This window comes from Canis lupus, chromosome 17 (assembly GCF_003254725.2).
Source record: "Canis lupus dingo isolate Sandy chromosome 17, ASM325472v2, whole genome shotgun sequence".
Taxonomy (NCBI): Eukaryota; Metazoa; Chordata; class Mammalia; order Carnivora; family Canidae; genus Canis; species Canis lupus.
The window spans coordinates 62,693,274-62,710,784 of NC_064259.1; the positions used below are offsets into that span (position 1 = coordinate 62,693,274).

General features: G+C 42.7%; 1 protein-coding gene and 1 long non-coding RNA gene across 4 annotated transcripts in view; one reads left to right on the top strand and one right to left on the bottom strand.

Moving 5' to 3' along the window:
- Positions 1-1,082: 1,082 nt before the first annotated feature.
- Positions 1,083-16,223, bottom strand: LOC118351205 (uncharacterized). 2 transcript variants are annotated; one of them, XR_007403124.1, is made up of 4 exons: positions 15,994-16,223; positions 11,433-12,060; positions 2,059-2,113; positions 1,083-1,823 (listed from the first exon to the last, which is right to left on the bottom strand). It is a non-coding gene; the product is annotated as an uncharacterized LOC118351205 (long non-coding RNA). The 2 variants fall into 2 exon arrangements; XR_004806263.2 differs by lacking the exon at positions 11,433-12,060.
- Positions 16,223-17,511, top strand: part of LOC112663908 (monocarboxylate transporter 1-like) — a 37,687-nt gene continuing 36,398 nt past the window's right edge. Inside the window, exon 1 of one of the 2 annotated variants that reach the window (XM_035700749.2) lies at positions 16,223-16,621. The gene's annotated coding sequence lies outside the window, so the exon portion shown is untranslated. The remainder of the gene's footprint in view (positions 16,622-17,511) is intronic. The other variant, XM_025452916.3, reaches the window with a different exon arrangement.

Sequence of the window (17,511 nt, forward strand, 5' to 3'; positions counted from 1 at the left end):
AGGCCAGCAGGGGAGAGGTATATGTTTCCCCTGAAATTCTGTAAAACAGCCTCAAAGATGCACATGCCTGAGACAGGTATGTATCAGGACACAGGAGTAACAATAAAACCTAAGCCGGAGAGTGGGGTCAGTGGAGGTGGGGGAGGTAACAGGCACTGTGGTAATGAAGTGCCAACAAAGCATAGCTCACAGGTTCTCACTCTGTCTTCCCTGCAGTCTCTAACCAGTCATCTGTCTCTAACCTCCCTGTTAGTTATAACAGGACACACAAGAAATACCTATGTATCACTAAGAATATTAATTCTCACAATATCCACACCAGGTAGATGGGTAGGCAAGGAGGTATTTGGGTACTACTATCTCTATTTTATAGGTGAAGAAATGGAGAATCAAAGATATCACACAGCTAGCTCTGAGTGCAGGAGTTGGGGTTGACATTCTATCTCCTGGCAATGACCCAGACTACTACTACCCCTTGGCCTTGACAGCTTGGGTTGTTGCCATCGAAGTGATTCAACCATCATCATTTTCTTCTGATTATCAAAGACATACATGCTTACCAGAAGATGGAGAGAAATACAGAGGCTATTGAGAAGGAAAGTCATCCATGAAATAATAGTGATCTCTATTTTCTTTTTGTATTTTCTCTATGACTTTGTGAAACAATTTGATAGTAACAAACCAAATTACCTTTCATCCGAGCAGCTCCATATAGTCTCCCCTCCCCTGCTTCTCTGAACAGCCTCTTGATGAATTTCAACCAGAGAGGAACTGAATTGTGTGCACTTGGCTTCTTAGTCTTGCCCCTAAAAGGTGTGGGATCTTTCATCTCTTCTTACCCAGAGCAGAGGACTGTCCTTGCTGATGGCAGGGGTGGGTGGGGTGAGTGGGGAGGATTGGACCCACAAAAGTCTCAAGAGAGAAGGTGGAGGAGGAGGTAACTCACTAAAAATGGATAAATATTAAGTCCTGCTTTTAGGTACTTAAATACCACTTGAGGACATGCAGGCAGCGGAAAATACAGACTAGAAATAGCATGAGTAATATGTTGCCAAGTTACAATACATGACGGAAAACACCTCTCAGATAAGCTTGAGCCAAAGAGAGATTTATTGACCCATGTACTCAAAAAGCCCAAAGGCACCTTAACTGCAGGCAGATCAGCATCAGGGCCTCAAAGCATGTCATCCTAACTCACTCTCCCTCCACATCTCAGCTCTGATTTCCTCTGTACTGGCTTCATTCTCACTCTGGCTGACCCCATGTAGGGGCAAGTTGGCTCCACCAGTTCTGGGTTAATATATCTTTACTTTCAAATGAACTTCTCATTCTAACAGTGGAAGTTCTAAGATTGAGTCTCATTGGTTCAATTGCTTTAACTTGAGTCACACACCCATCCTGGAAATCAATCAATGTAGCCCAGGAGAAATTTTATCAGTTAGAGATGCCTTCAACTACCAACAACAGAACTTGATAAAAGAAAAGAAAGTTCATGTTCCTTATTTACAAAGACACGTGGAGTGTGCAGTTACTGCTGATGATTCTATGGACTAACATCTTTGATAGCTCTTTGGCCTTTTCTTCACTGTTGTAAGATGACTGGGGCAGTTCCCCCCAAAAATAGGACATCCAGGTATGAGCAGCAAAAAGATGTTATGGGCAGCAAATGTCCCTCTTTGAGGAAAAGCAAAAGATTTCCCCAAAGCACCCAGCTGACTTCCACTCACAACTCATTGGCCACAACTGGGTCACAGGCTGCCTCTACCTTCATGGGAAGCTGGGCAGCCAACTGTTTTGCTCTTCCAGACTCCAGTTCGGTTAGGCTGGGAAGAAAGGGTTGAGGATGGGAATTGAGTTAGCCAGTCAATGAGGTCTGCCACACATGCACTACTCTGACTGGCCAGGCTAGATTCATATGAGTACCTCTAGAGCTGGGGTGGACTCTTCTGCCCCAGGACCAATGAACTGAACATGATAGAGGAAAATTGGGTGCTAGAAACATAAAAGGAGTAATAAATGCTAGCCAGACAAGAGTAAAGGCTGCCCATTATTACTTACACTTCAGGTGGCTTTGTGATCTGGCCTCCCTGGAAAGGCGCAGCAGTATCTATCACTAGACATTAAAAAAAAAAAAGCAGAAGTTAAATGTATTTACCTTAGCATTGTCTTAGGTGATGCTTCAGGTCCCCTTCAACTCTAAAAAGTGAAATATTAATAGCAACAATTACATGAACACCTCCATTTTTTTTTTTTTTAAGATTTTATTTATCTGACAGAGAGAGCGCGCACAAGCAGAGGGAGCAGCAGAGGGAAGGGAGAAGCAGGTTCCCCGCTAAGCAGGGAGCCCGATATGGGACTCCATCTCAGCACCCTGGGATCATGACCTGAGCAGAAGGCAGACACTTAACTGAGTGAGCCACCCAGGCACTCCCAAAACCTCTAATTTATTTGAGGATAGTCCACTAAAAAACTTCCTGCCCCTTTCATCCCTCTATCACGTAAGAACATTTGTTGGTGTGTTAAAGAATATTTGTTTTAAAAATCTGATTGTTTTCAGATTAAGTAATATATACCAAAAATTAGTATTAGGTGCTTTTTAAAAATATTTTATTTATTTATTCGTGAGAGACACAGAGAGAGAGGCAGAGACACAGACCGAGGGAGAAGCAAGCTCCATGCAGGAAGCCCGACGTGGGACTCGATCCCGGGTCTCCAGGATCACGCACTGGGCCGAAGGCAGTACCAAACTGCTGAGCCACCCAGGCTGCCCTGTTAGGTGCTTTTGCATGGATTATTTTATGAAGTTCTTACCACAGCACTCCATTTACTGATGAGGAAATTAAGGTTAGGAGATTTGTTCAAGGTCACTTAATAATATGTTCCAGGCTATAAGTCTCCTTACTCAGAAACCGGTATTCTTCTTGCCATACCACACTGCAGCACACTTCTCAGAACACACTGGGCCATTCCAATGAAAACAGGTCAGTCCCTGAGTATTCCCGAAACTTTCCTTTCCTCCTTGTAGAAGTGAATGAAATGCCAATCATTCTTGGACTGAAGACTCTGAAAAGCGTGCCTTAATTAAGTGTGGCTGTTTAAGACACCTTGTGTGGGTTTGGTGACTTCTTTCAGTTAAATGCTCCAAGGGGTACCAACTGGCCTTGTGCTCTGAGAGAAACGAGTCCATGTCCAGTCTCCCCAGGCCACTGACAATCCTCAGGGCGGTGGTGCCCTCTGCTATGTGTGGAGCAGCAGGGTTGGCTTTCTGCCACTACAGCAGACACCAACTGAGCAGGGTGTTCCCAGGGAGGAATTTGAAAGACTAATCTATCAAGCCTGTTGGGCCTGGCTGCCAAGGGCTTCCTCCACATTCTCAAGTGTGGAGTTGTAGGTCATTTGAGTACAGTTTTCTAACTCCTCCCTGGACAGAAACACAGATCTCTGAATACAGCTTCTGCCATTGCTGTGCACTCAGTATGAACTTTAAAAGTGTGGTTGACTAGGAAGGTGTTAACTCTTTTTTTTCTTTCTTTCTTTTTTTCTTTTAGAGAGAGACAGTGCATGTGAGTGGTGGGGGTAAGGGTAGAGGGAGAGAGACTCCCTAGCAAAGCCCTACCCAGGGTTCAATCTTATGACTGTGAGATCATGACCCGAGCCGAAGTCAGATGCTTAAACAACTGAGCTCAGCCAACTGAGCCAGATGCTTAAACAACTTAACCCTTTTTTAAAAATCCAGGTTACAGGGCAGCCCAGGTGGCTCAGCGGTTTAGCACCGCCTTCAGCCCAGGGCGTGATCCTGGAGACCCGGGATCCCACATCGGGCTCTCTCCATGGAGCCTGCTTCTCCCTCTGCCTGTGTCTCTGCCTTTCTCTCTGTGTGGGCCTCTCATGAATAAATAAATAAAATCTTAAAAAAAAAAATCCAGGTTACAAAACTGAACAAGTGATTTAGGTAACAATAGCACACACAATAAAATGCACAGGTTCACTTATTTGGAGCAAATTTTCTTAACATTGCATTGATCAATACTGGTTTCTCTTCAGATAACATAAATCTTGGGATGCCTGGGTAGCTTAGTGGTTGAGTGTCTGCCTTTGGCTCAGGGCATGATCCTGGGGTCCTGGGATCGAGTCCCACATAGGGCTCCCTGCATGGAACCTGCTTCTCCCTCTGCCTGTGTCTCTGCCTCTCTCTGTGTGTCTCTCATAAATAAATAAATACAATCTTTAAAAAAAAGATGATATAAATCTTTTGCCTTTTACATTGCATTGATCAGTTGTACAAAAGCTAGTTAATACTGATAGACACGGGATCCCTGGGTGGCGCAGCGGTTTGGCGCCTGCCTTTGGCCCAGGGCGCGATCCTGGAGACCCGGGATCGAATCCCACGTCGGGCTCCCGGTGCATGGAGCCTGCTTCTCCCTCTGCCTGTGTCTCTGCCTCTCTCTCTCTCACTGTGTGCCTATCATAAATAAATAAAAATTAAAAAAAAATACTGATAGACACTTTTAGCATTTATTGTTTGCTGGAGTAAGTTATGTCTAGCTATTACATATATGAAAAGGAATCTAAACTCTTATTAGATACTACTTTTATACCAGTTTTTTTAAAGTGGTAACCACTTTTAAAGTGGTTAAAGTGGCTCAGTGGTTTAGCGCCGCCTTCAGTCTGGGACATGATCCTGGAGACCTGAGATCGAGTCCCATGTCCATCTCCCTTCATGGAGCCTGCTTCTCCCTCTGCCTGTGTCTCTGCCTCTGTCTCTCTCACGAATAAATATATATATTAAATATATATGAATATATAATTTTAAAACTCAATTATAACTAACATACAGTGTTACATTAATTTCAGGTGTACAATATAATGATTCAATAAGTGAAGTCCTTTTTCTAAAAAAAAGATTTTATTTATTCATGAGAGATACAGAGAGGCAGAGACACAGGCAGAGGGAGAAGCAGGTTCCCTGCAGGGAGCCCGATGTGGGACTCGATCCCAGGACCCCAGGATCATGCCCAGCCAGAGCTGAAGGCAGATGTTAAACCACCTAGCCACCCAGGTGCTCCTTATACCAGTTTAGAAAGAAGACTCTCTACAACTCTTCCTTCAAGCTTTGGAATTAATGTGACTGAAGAGTGACCTAAATTACAATGTGAGCTATTAGAAAATGGGCTACCATTTGTGACTACTTATTTTGATCTTCAACCAGCAATCATTTCAATGCCATGCAAACAAAATTAAATGTAGAAATAAATTAGTGCACAACGTGTCAATTTCAAAATTTTCTATTTATAATGATCAAGTTTGCTCTGGTAAAGTCATTGATCATAATATTAATAAACTAACATTACAAATTACACCTTATAAAATATATTCATCCAAATTTTCCTGAAAAGAAAAAATACTATCAACAAATATTGAACTCTAGTTAATGACACATATGCTGAAGCATTTAGAAGAAAGTATACTGGGACTCGTGGGTGGCTCAGCGGTTGAGCATCTGCCTTTGGCTCAGGGTGTGATCCCGGGATCTGGGATGGAGTCCCATATCTGGCTCCTTGCAGGGAGCCTGCTCTCCCTCTGCCTATATCTCTGCCTCTCTCTGTCTGTATCTCTCATGAATAAATAAATAAAATCTTTTTTTAAAAATAGAAGAAAGTATACTAAACTTTGCAATTTCCTTTGAAATTAATCAATAAGATAAGATGTATTAATGGGTGGCTAGAAAAACATGTCAGGGGCACCTAGCTGGCTCAGTCAGAGAAATGTGCAGCTCTTGATCGCAAGGTCATGACTTCAAACACCATGGTGGGTATAGAGATTACTTAAATGAATAAATTAAAACTTTATTTTTTAAAGAAGATCGAGCCCGATGTGGCACTCGATCCCGGGACTCCAGGATCACAACCTGAGCCAAAGGCAGATACTCAACCACTGGGCCACTCAGGCATGCCAAGTGTCTGACTCTTAATTTCTGCTCAGGTCATGATCTCAGGGTCTTAAGAATGAGCCCTAAATTAAGAGGGAATTCTCTCTCTTCTCTCTGCCCCTCCCCCTACTTGTGTGTTCTCGCTTTCCCTCTGCCCTCTCTTTCTCAAATAAATAAGATCTTAAAAAAAATAATAAACAACAATTAGAGACCACTTTCTACCTGTCAGGCCAAGTAGAAACCTCTAACAATGTTAAATGTTAGCAAGAATATGGAATAGCTGGAACTCTCATACATTGCTGGGCAAAATAGCACATCTGCTTTGGTGAACTTAGAGGAGTTTCTAATGAACTTAAACACACCTTTATCCTATGACCTAACAACTACACTTTAAGATATCTACCAAGGAGAACTAAAAGCATGTGTTCTACATAAAATACTGGCACACAAATAGTCACCGCTATGTTCATTATAACAGCCACAACTTGTAAATATTCTAAAAGTACATCAACAGAAGAATGGGTTGAAAAATGTGGTATGATCCATGAAAGAAATAATTGATAAGCTGTATTTCATTAAGATTAAAAATGTGGGGATCCCTGGGTGGCTCAGTGGGTTAGCGCCTGCCTGTGGCCCAGGGCGCGATCCTGGAGTCCCGGGGTCGAGTTCCACATCGGGCTCCTGGCATGGAGACTGCTTCTCCCTCCTCCTGTGTCTCTGCCTCTCTCTCTCTATGTCTATCATAAATAAATAAATAAATAAATAAATAAATCTTTTAAAAAAAGATTAAAAATGTATCTCTGAGAATGACAATATCAAGAAAATTGGAAGATAAGCTACAGACTGGAAGAAAATATTTTCAAAAGATACATTCTGACAAAAGACTGACTATTATCCAAGATATACAAAGAACCCTGAAAACTCATAAATAACAACATGATTAAAGAATGGGCCAAAAACCTGAACAGACAAATTACCAAAGAAGATGTACGGATGGCAAATAGGCATATGAAAAGATGCTCCACATCACATGCCATCAGGGAAATGCAAATGAAAACAAGATATCACTATACATCCATTAGAATGGCCAAAATCCAGAACAGTGACAACCACCAAATGCTGGCAAGGATGTAGATCAACAGGAATGCTCATTCATTGCTAATGGGAATGTAAAATGGTATAGCCACTTTGAAAGACAGTTTGGCAGTTCCTGAAAAAACTGAATATTCTCTTACCATGTAATCTTGCAATCACATTCCTTGGTATTTACCCAAAAGATTTAAAAACTTATGTGTACACAAAAACTTGTACATGAATGTTTATAGCAGCTTTATTAATAATTGCCCAAACCTGGAAGTAACTGAGCTATCCTTCCGTAGGTAAGTGGATAAACTGTGGTACATACAGACAATGGAATATTATTCAGCACTAAAAAGAAATGAGCTATCAAGCCATGAAAAGACATGGAGAAAACTTTTTTTTTAAAGATTTTTATTTATTTATTCATGAGAGACATACACAGAGAGAGAGAGAGGCAGAGACACAGGCAGAGGGAGAAGCAGGCTCCATGCAGGGGGCCTGATGTGGGACTCGATCCCAGGTCTCCAGGATCAGGCCCTGGGCTGAAGGCGGCGCTAAACCGCTGAGCCACGTGGGCTGCCCGACATGGAAAAAACTTAAGGGGATATTTCCAAGTGAAAGAAGCAATGTGAAATGGCTACATACTATATGATTCCAAATATGTGACATTCTGGAAAAGGCAAATCTATGGAGATGGTAAAAAGATTAATGATTGCAGGGGATTGCTGAGGGTGGGAGAGAAGATGAATAGCACACCATACAGTGAAAATACGGCAGTGAAAGTACTCTGGTATGATACTATGAAGGTGGACGCATGTCATTATACTTTGTCCAAACCTATAGAATGTATAATACCAACAATAAACCCTGAAGGAAACCATGGACTTTGGATGACTATGTTGTCCTTGGTAACAAATGTACCACTCAGGTGAGTGACAATAATGAGGGAAACTATGCATGTGTGGGGGCGGGGGATATTTGGGAAATCTCTGTACCTATCAATTTCATCGTATACCAATGGAATATTACTCATCCATCAGAAAGAATAAATACCTACCATTTACATCGACTTGGATGGAACTGGAGGGTTTTATGCTGAGTGAAATAGGTCAGTCGGAGAAAGACAATCATCATATGGTTTTACTTATATGTGGAATATAAGAAATAGTGCAAGGGACCATAAGGGAAGGAGCAGAAACTGAGTGGGGAAAAATCAGAGAGGAAGACAGACTATGAGAGACTCTTAATTCCAGGAAACAAACTGAGGGTTGCTGAAGGAGAGGTGGGTCGTGGGTTGGGGTAACTGGGCCTTAAGGAGGGCATGTAATGTGATGAGCACTGGGTGTTACAATCAACTGATGAATTATTGAAAACAACATCTGATACTAATCATGTACTGTATGTTGGCAAATTGAATTTAAATGAAAAAAATAATTTCATTGTCTATCTAAAACTGTTCTAAAAAATGAAGTCTTGGGAAAAAATGTGGTATATTCATATAATCAAATACTATTCAGCAATCAAAAGAAACAAACCACTGAAACCAGCAACAACATGGATAAAATCTTAGAAATATGCTGAGTGAAAGATGCCACACACAAAATAATATCAGTTCCATTTATGTGAGGTCCAAGATCAAGCTAATCTATGAGGACAAAAATCAGAACTATGGTTCCTTTGGGGGGGCCTGGCTGGCTCAGTCTGTAGACCATGCAACTCTTGATCTCAGGGTTATGAGTTCAAGCCTTACTTCAGTATAGGGATTACTTAAAAATAAAATCTTAAAAAAAAAAAAAAAAAAGGAAATGAAAGGAACTATGATTCTTTAGGAAGAAGGGGACCAGACAGGAAAGGGCATGAAGAAACTTCCTGGAGTGACAGATTTTAGGTGGTGGTTAGAGAGGTATATACAATTGTCAAAACTTGCTGAGCTTATGACATAAGATCCATGCATGTAATTTCATGTTTAACATCACGATTTGAAATGGATGGATTTGGGGAGGGAAAGGAGGAGGAGGAAAGAAATGTGACTACTGTTCCCCACAGCTCTAGCCCTCAGCCCCATTTCCACCTTCTCTTTAGTAGCTGCAACTGCTGCCTAATTTTTTGTTTATTTTTTGTTTTTTAATTTAGGGGTAGAGAGGGGTAGAGGAGAAAGGAGAGAAAAATGCATGTGTTTTTATTGGATATAGAAGCTGGCAATGGGAGTATATGTTTATATGACCAATCTTTGCTGTGCAAGTATTGTTCAAAACAATGTGTATTACTGACAACTGCAAATAAGTATTTGAAGCACTCTAGTGATAAGGGTAAGGTTAATGCAATCTTCTTCCAGGAAAACAAATTCAGTCACTCCAAAAGTTTTTCCAAGCAATTTCAGAGTTGGTGTAGCATAGGTATGTTCAAAACTATCCTTAGACCTGTACTATGAAAAATGCAGTTACTCAATACATGGGACTTTCTAAGTTATTTCTTACATAATTTCACAATCTTTTCGAATCTTCTGATGAAATAATCACTACCTCTTACAGCATGCATATAATGAACTAATATTACAAAGTACAAAGCTGAGTAATTAAAATAGTGTGGTACTGGTCCAAAAATAGACACATAGATCAATGAAACAGAATAGAGAGCCCAGAAATAAACCCATGATTATATGGTCAGTTTATCTTCAACAAAAGAGGCAAGACTACGCAATGGGGAAAAGACAGTCTCTTCGACAAATGGTGTTGGGAAAACTAAACAGCTACATGCAAAAGAAGAAAACTGGACCACATTTTTATTACCCCACCACCACACACACACAAAATGGATTAAAGGCCTAAATGTGAGACCTGAAACCATTAAATTCCTGAAAGAAAACACAGGCAATAATTTTATTTACATTAGCTGTAGAAACATTTTTTTCCAGATATATTTTTTTCAGACAAGGGAAACAAAAGCAAAAATAGACTATTCGAACTACACCAAAATAAGAAGCTTTTGCAACCTACAGATTTAATGCAATCCCTATCAAAATGCCAACAGCATTTTTCACAGAACTAAAACAAATAATCCTAAAATTTATATGTAGCCACAAAAGACCCTGAATACCCAAAGCAATCTTGAAAAAGAAGAACAAAACTGGACGTATCACAATCCCCAATTTCAAGATATACTACAAAGCTGAAGTAATCAGAAAATTATGGTCCCAGCACAAAAATAGACACATAGATCAATGGTACAGAATAGAGAGCCCAGAAATAAACCCAGGATTATATGGTCAATTAATCTTCAACAAAAGAGTCAAGGATATGGAACAGGAAAAAGTCTCTCCGGCAAAACAGTGCTGGGAAAACTGGGCAGCTACCCACAAAAATATGAAACTGGACATAGGCACCTGGGTGGTTCAGTCAGTTAAGCATATGCCTTCAGTTCTGGTCCTGATCCTGGGGTCCCAGGATCAAGTCCCACATCAGGCTCCCAATGAGAAGCCTGCTTCTCCCTCTGCCTGTGTCTCTGCCTCTCTGTGTCTCTCTCATGAATAAAAAAAAAAATAATTAAATAATCTTTAAAAAAAAATGTTATTCAGCCATAAAAAGGAACTAAGTAGTGACGCATGCTAGAATCTGGGTGAACCTTGAAAACATGCTTGGGGAGCCCAGGTGGCTCAGTGGTTTGGCGCCACCTTCAGCCCAGGGCGTGATCCTGGAGACCCGGAAGTCCAATGTCAGGCTCCCTGCATGGAGCCTGCTTCTCCCTCTGCCTGTGTCTCTGCCTCTCTCTGTATGTCTCTCATGAATAAATAAATAAAATATTTTTTAAAAAAACCATTTGCTTAAATTAAAGAAGCCAGCCATGAAAGGTCACATAATTACATTATGCCATCTACATGAAGTATACAGAATAGGAAAACCTATAGAGGCAGAAAGTACACTTAGTTGTTGCCAAGGGATGGGAGACACAAGGGCAAATTGAAACTAACTGCTAATAGCACAGGGTTTCTTTTTGGGGAGATGGAAATGTTCTGCAATTAGATAATGGTGATGATTGTACCATGTAGTGAACATACTAAAAACCACTTAAATGTACACTTTAAGGGTGCCTGGGTAGCTCAGTTGGCTAAGCATCTGCCTTCAGCCTCAGGTCACGATCCCAGGATCCTGGGATTGGGTCTTGCATGAGCAGGGAGTCTGTTTCTCCTTCTGACCCTCCCCCTGTGCTCGTGATTGTTTTTTCTCTCACTCTCTCTCAAATTAAATAAAATCTCTTTTAAAAAAGACATTTTAAAATGATGAATTTTCTGGTATTTTATGGAATATGGAATTGTGTACCATTCATACATGAATTTAGATGAGGGTTATATTTCAATAAAACAAAACCTTTTTTTAACATTTTATTATTGGTGAAATAGGGTTAAGAGCACCTTCCTATTTCTTACCTAAGAGAGGTGTTGAAAGAATAACCAAGGGACAGAATGGAAGTGAGGCAGCTGAATTAAAAACAAAACATCATTTTTAGTAAAACAGTGAAAACACAACAGGAACTCATTTTTCTTTATTTTCCAGATAAAATATTTGAGCAATGTTTTCAGCAAAAGTAAAAAATTTCCAATTTTGCATTTACATGATCTGCTCCCCCCTTTTCTTTAATGGTGTTTCCCATCCTTGTCCTCATTTTCTGAAGTTAAAACTTGCTTGAAATCTTCCTGAGTTTGCAAATAACAGTAAGTTTATCTAAGGCAGCTTACCTTGCTTGCCCCATCTCCAATGGTTATAACAAACTATAAAACAGAAAGGTGAAGGAATGGCGATTTGTAAGATAAAACTCAAAGCCACTAGAGGGCACCGTACCCCGGGTGTTTGCAGTTAAACATTTCTGTGCAGAAATACTTTTTTATCTTAAAGATTAAGCTTCACACAGTGGAGCAGCCCCGGTGGTGCAGCGGTTTTTGGCGCCGCCTGCAGCCTGGGGCGTGATCCTTGAGACCCTAGATCGAGTCCCACGTGGGGCTCCCTGCATAGAGCCTGCTTCTCCCTCTGTCTGTGTCTCGGCCTCTCTCTCTGTGCCTATGAATAAAAATAAATAAATAAATAAATAAAAGCTTCACACAGTGAAGTCCAGAGAACTGTATATTCACCCTGTCAAACAGTCACTAGCTGGGTGGCCTTATGAAGTCTTTGAGCTTCCACATCTACAAAACATGTGGGTTTTGCCATATGGTTTCCAAGTTCCTGTCAACTCCAAAATTCTATTTTGTACTGCCTTCAAGGCAGGAAGAAATCTGACAAAATAGTAAGAGTTGCTCCTGCCTTTTTTTTTTTTTTTTGTAAGATGTTATTTATTCATTTGAGTGAGAGAGAGAGAAAGAAAGAGAAAGAGAGAATGCAGTGCAAGCACATGAGTGGGGGCAGGGGCTAAGGAAGAAGGGGGAGCAGACTACCCAATGAGCAGGGACCCCAACAGGGGGTGGAGCTTGAGGCTGTGGTCTCAGCCCCAAGACTCTGAGATCATAACCTAAGCCAAAGGCAGATGCTTCTTCCCCTGAGCCACTCAGGTGCCCCCTTCCCCTTCTCTTTTAAGAATTCAATTTCATCGAGCCCAGACAATCTAGGATAATCTCCCTATTTTAATGTCAGCTGACTAGAAAATTTAATTCCATCTGCATCCCTAATTCTCTTTTGTCATGTAATATATTCACAGGTTCCAAGGGTTAGGACAGGAATGTCTTGAGGCAGGGACTTATTTTGACTATCATGCTGTCTTTCTTTAAGAAAAAAATACAGTTACAAGTTTGATATGACCCTACAGCAAACGTCATTAAGTTCATGAAAAATCTGTTTCTCCTTTGGTTTATTTATTGAGATAAATTCATATCAATTTATTGATATGAATTAGCCATTTTAAAGTGTACATTTTGGTGGTATTTAAATACATTCACAATGTTGCACAACCAGAGCCTATATCACGTTCTAAATCATTTTCTTTACTCCAGAGAAAACTTTGTATGCATTAAGTAGTCATTCCCTTTCCCCCTGTCCTTCAGCCCCTGGCAATCACTAAACCTCCTTTCTACTACAGATTTACCTATTCTGGATTATCTCACAAAATGGAATCATGTAACTTGTGACCTTTGTGCCTTGCTACTTTCACATACAATATTTTGATACATTCGGTAGCATCTATCAGTACTCCATTCTTTTTTATGGCTGAATAACCTTCCATTGAATGGCTATACCACGTCTGTTCCATGATGGTCTTCGATGATGGGCAGTGAATTGTTTGCAACTTTTCACCATTGTAAATAGTGATGCTATGGACATTCCTGTATAAGCATTTGTTTGAATATTTGTTTTCAATTCTTTGGATATATATATACCTAGAAAAAATAGAACTGGGGGATCATAGGGTAATTCTCTAACTTTTTGAGGAGCCACCAAATTGTTTTTCCACAGGGGCTACACCATTTTATACCCCCACCAGCAATGTATGAGGTTTCAAATTAGTTCACAATCTTGCCAGTACTTATTTTCTTTTTAAAAAATTTTATTTTAGCCATCCTAGTGGATGTGAAATGGCATCTTGTAGTTTTGATTTGCATGTCTTTATTGACTAATAATGTTGAGTATCTTATCATGTGTTTGTTGGCCATTTACATATTTTCTTTGCAAAATGTCTATTCAAGTCCTTCACTCATTTTTTAACTATCTTTTTGTTATTGTGTTGTGAGTGTTCTTTATGTATTCTGGATATTAGACCCTAATTAACATATATTTTTTCCCATTCTGTAGGTTGTCTTTTCACTTTTTTTAAAAAAAGATTTTTTTTAAAAAAGATTTTATTTATTTATCCATGAGAGACACACACACACACAGAGAGAGAGAGAGAGAGGCAGAGAGACAGGCAGAGGGAGAAGCAGGCTCCATGCATGTGGGACTAGATCCCTGGTCTCCAGGATCACGCCCTGGACCGAAGGTGGTGCTAAACCTAAACCGCTGAGCCACCCGGGCTGCCCTAAAAAAAAAAAAAAAAAAAAATTAAGATTTTATTTATTTGAGAGAGAGTAAGCATGAGCAGGAGGGGCAGAGAAAGAGGAAGACAGAGAATCTTGAGCAGACTCCATGCTGAGCAGAGCCCAATGTGGGGCTTGAAATCATGACCCTGAGATCATGACCAGAGTTGAAACCAAGAGTCAGATGTTTAACCAACTGGGCCACCCAGGTGCCCCAAAAATTTTATTATTTTTAAGTAATCTCTACCAACATGATGCTTAAACTTACAACTCTAAGATCAAGAGTTACACACGCCCTCAATTGAGCTAGCTAGGTGCCCCTTTCACTTTCTTGATAATTATCCTTTGATGCACAAAAGCTTTTAATTTTGATGCAATCCAATTTACATACTTTTTCTTTAACAAAAGAAACTCCTCTTTTGGTGTTATATTTCAGAATCTATTGCGAATCCAAGTTCATTAAGATTCACCCCTGGGTTTTTCTTTTTTAAGATTTTATTTATTCGACAGAGAGCACAAGCAAGCGGAATGGCAGGGGAAGAGGGAGAAGCCAACTCCCCCTGAGTAGGGAGCCTGACATGGGGCTGGATCCCAGGACCCCTGGATCATGACTTTCTGTGGTTGGCAAAACTCTTTGAACATTGTTCCACATCATAGTTGGGAGCCAGGACTAAAATGTTGAGTTAGGACCCCTTCCAGATTCTACCCTCTGCTTCCCTGATTTCAACTTATCCTTAACCTGTAATAAACATGACCTTGAGTATCATAACTTCCAGTAAGTTTTGTGAGTCTTGCTAGCAAGTTAGTGAGCTTGAGGGTGATTTTGGGAACCCCCCAACTTGTGGCTAGATGGTCTAAAGTGAGGGTGGCACTGGGGACCCTCCAACTTACACATACAGCTGGTGTCTAAAGTAAGGGCAGTTTGGGGGACACTGTTTCTTCAGACTGTACTGTTGCCTAAATGCTTTGCAAACTCCTTGGTTAAATATAGCCCTAGGTATTTTAATCTTTTGGATGCTGTTGTAGACGCAATTGTTTTCGTAATTTCTTTTTCTCTTTGTTTTTAACACTCATTCAGCACTCGCTATATGCTAGGCTCTGTCTGTCCCAGTGCTTCACAAACACTAGTTTTATTTCCCTAACAACCCTAATTAGGTCCTTTGGTTTTTGAAAACCGGGCAGTCTGGCTCCATACTCTGAACCCACTACCCTGCACTTTACAAGATTTCTTTGAGAAATTTCCTGGGAATCACTCTGTTCTATCTCTTCCCATTGCCATTATGAATTCACTCCTGAACCAGTGTCTCCCACTCTGTCTCCCTAACTCGACCGTCTACAGTCCACCCTAAATACTGCTGCCACCCTAACAATCCTAAAGCACCAGTGTTCAAGTCCTGGCCACCATAATGACCTGAAGATCTTTCCTTCTCTTCATTTTTTAACAAAGACAAAAGCAATTATTGCTCATAAGCAGTACTTGGCCGTAGATGCTACACTGTCTTCTACTAGTTAGTACTTTGAACTGTTCTGGAAAATTTTGCTGTGAAATAGGAAGAGTAGGGGACCTCTCAGGACCAGATCCCCCAAATGCCAGTTCTCAGTCGTTTGCAAAACAAAACCTTAAGGCCCACTCATGGGACTGTTTTGAAAATTGTGTGTGGTAGGGGGTGGGAGTGAAGTGATTGGACAAGGTCCCAGGATGCAGCGAAGACTCAACAAATGTACCTCAGCCTCCTCAAAGAAATTGTAATTTCTTAGCAGGCAGGGGCCTTGATTTCTCCTTTTTGGTTATTTGTTAAAAGCCAACAGTATTTAAAATGACTTTCACAGAGACGCTTTGGTCTCTAGACTTGCTCAAGACACCACAGTGGCCCTTAGGACAAAATCAGGCTCCGCGGTCTGACCTCAAAGGCTGGCTACGGGCAGCTGCGTGACCTGCGGAAACGGCTTCATCTCTCTGAGCCTCGGGGGCTTTATTGGGGAAACGTACCTGCTGCACAGGGTCGCCATGGCTCAGGTAAGTGCTTAGCACATCACTGGTCCCTCAAAACTGCCGGCTCTAATTATATCCTGTCCCGAACGTTCAGTGTCCCTAAAAGCTTGGCCTCCGCGTTCTCGCGTCTCGGTGTTTCCGACACTCACAGCCCTTCTCCTCAGGGACCCGCCTCAGGCGCCCCGCGCTGACCTGCTCTTCTTCCCCGACTTCTGCGCGTAACGAGCGCCCAGCATTGGTCCAGCGCCCCGGGAGGCCCCGAGTCGGCCCCGGCGGTGCGCCCTGTCAGGCCTCGGCGGCTTTTCCCTCTTCTCCGCCCGGGCCCGAGCGGGGGGAGGGGGCGCGCCGGGGTCGCGCACGCGCACGCGCACGGGGCGCGGTGGCCGCAGGGGGTCGACGCCCGGCGCCGGTGGGGCCTGCGGGCCGGTGGCTGCTCGCCGGGGCGGCGGCGGGAGGCTCCGCCCCGGCGGGCTCCGGCTGCGAAGGGCGCAGGGCCGCGGCGCCCCCGGCTCACACGCGAGGAGCGCGACCCGCGCGGAGAAGCTGCCCCCGAGGGAGGCTCCGCCCCGCGCAGCCGCGTCACCTGTTCGCTCTGCGGCGGGAGCCGCGCCTCACGGTCAGTCAGGTAACGGGCGGCGGCGCGGGCCCGGCGGTGCCCTTGCCCTGGTGCCTCGGGGCGCAGACCGGGTCCCGGCGGAGGGAGGCGGCCCGCGAGGACCGTCCCGGAGCCGGGAGCGGGAGACCCGGGCAGGTGCCACCGGCCACCGGCCGAGGGGCGGGGGCGGACGGGGCACCGGTGACCTGTGGGAAACCGCTTCATCTCTCCCGGGGATGCTTGGGTCCTGGACGAAAAATGACCTCGGCCGTCCAGTCAGATAGGGTTGGCTGATCCCATGCCTCAAGGCTCGCTTGGCCGTTCTGTGACTCTGCGATCTGCAGCGTGACTCGGGCAGGAGAGAATTTTTTGGTTTGGGTTTTTTTTTTTTTTTTTTTTTTTTTTCAGGTTTGACCTTTTGGCATGCCGCCTTTGACCTTCTAATCTTTAAATTTTTTATTTGGGCCTTTTCTTCATCTTCTTTAATCTCCACACCCAAAGTGGGCTTGGAGCTCGCCACCCTAGGAGTCCCATTACGGACTGAGCCAGTCAGGCACCCCCATTTGGTCCTCTCCTCTCTTTTTTTTTTTTTTTTTTTTAAGTATTTATTCATGTATTCCTTCCTTCCTTCATTCATTCATGAGAGAGACCCAGGCAGAGGGAGAAGCAGGCTTACGGCGGGGAGCCCGAGGCGGACCTCCATCCCAGGACCCGGGGATCGTGACCTGAGTCGAAGGCAAATGCGCAGCCACTGAGCCACCCAGGGGCCCCTATTTGGCCCTCCTCTAATTTATCCTGACAAACTGAACTCTTCCTTGTTCTTGATTCTCAGACTTTGCTCCGCCCATAGAAATTCCGTTTTCTTCTCAAATCCAACCCCTCCGATGTAATTTTTGTATTATGTGAACCTTTGCTCTGGT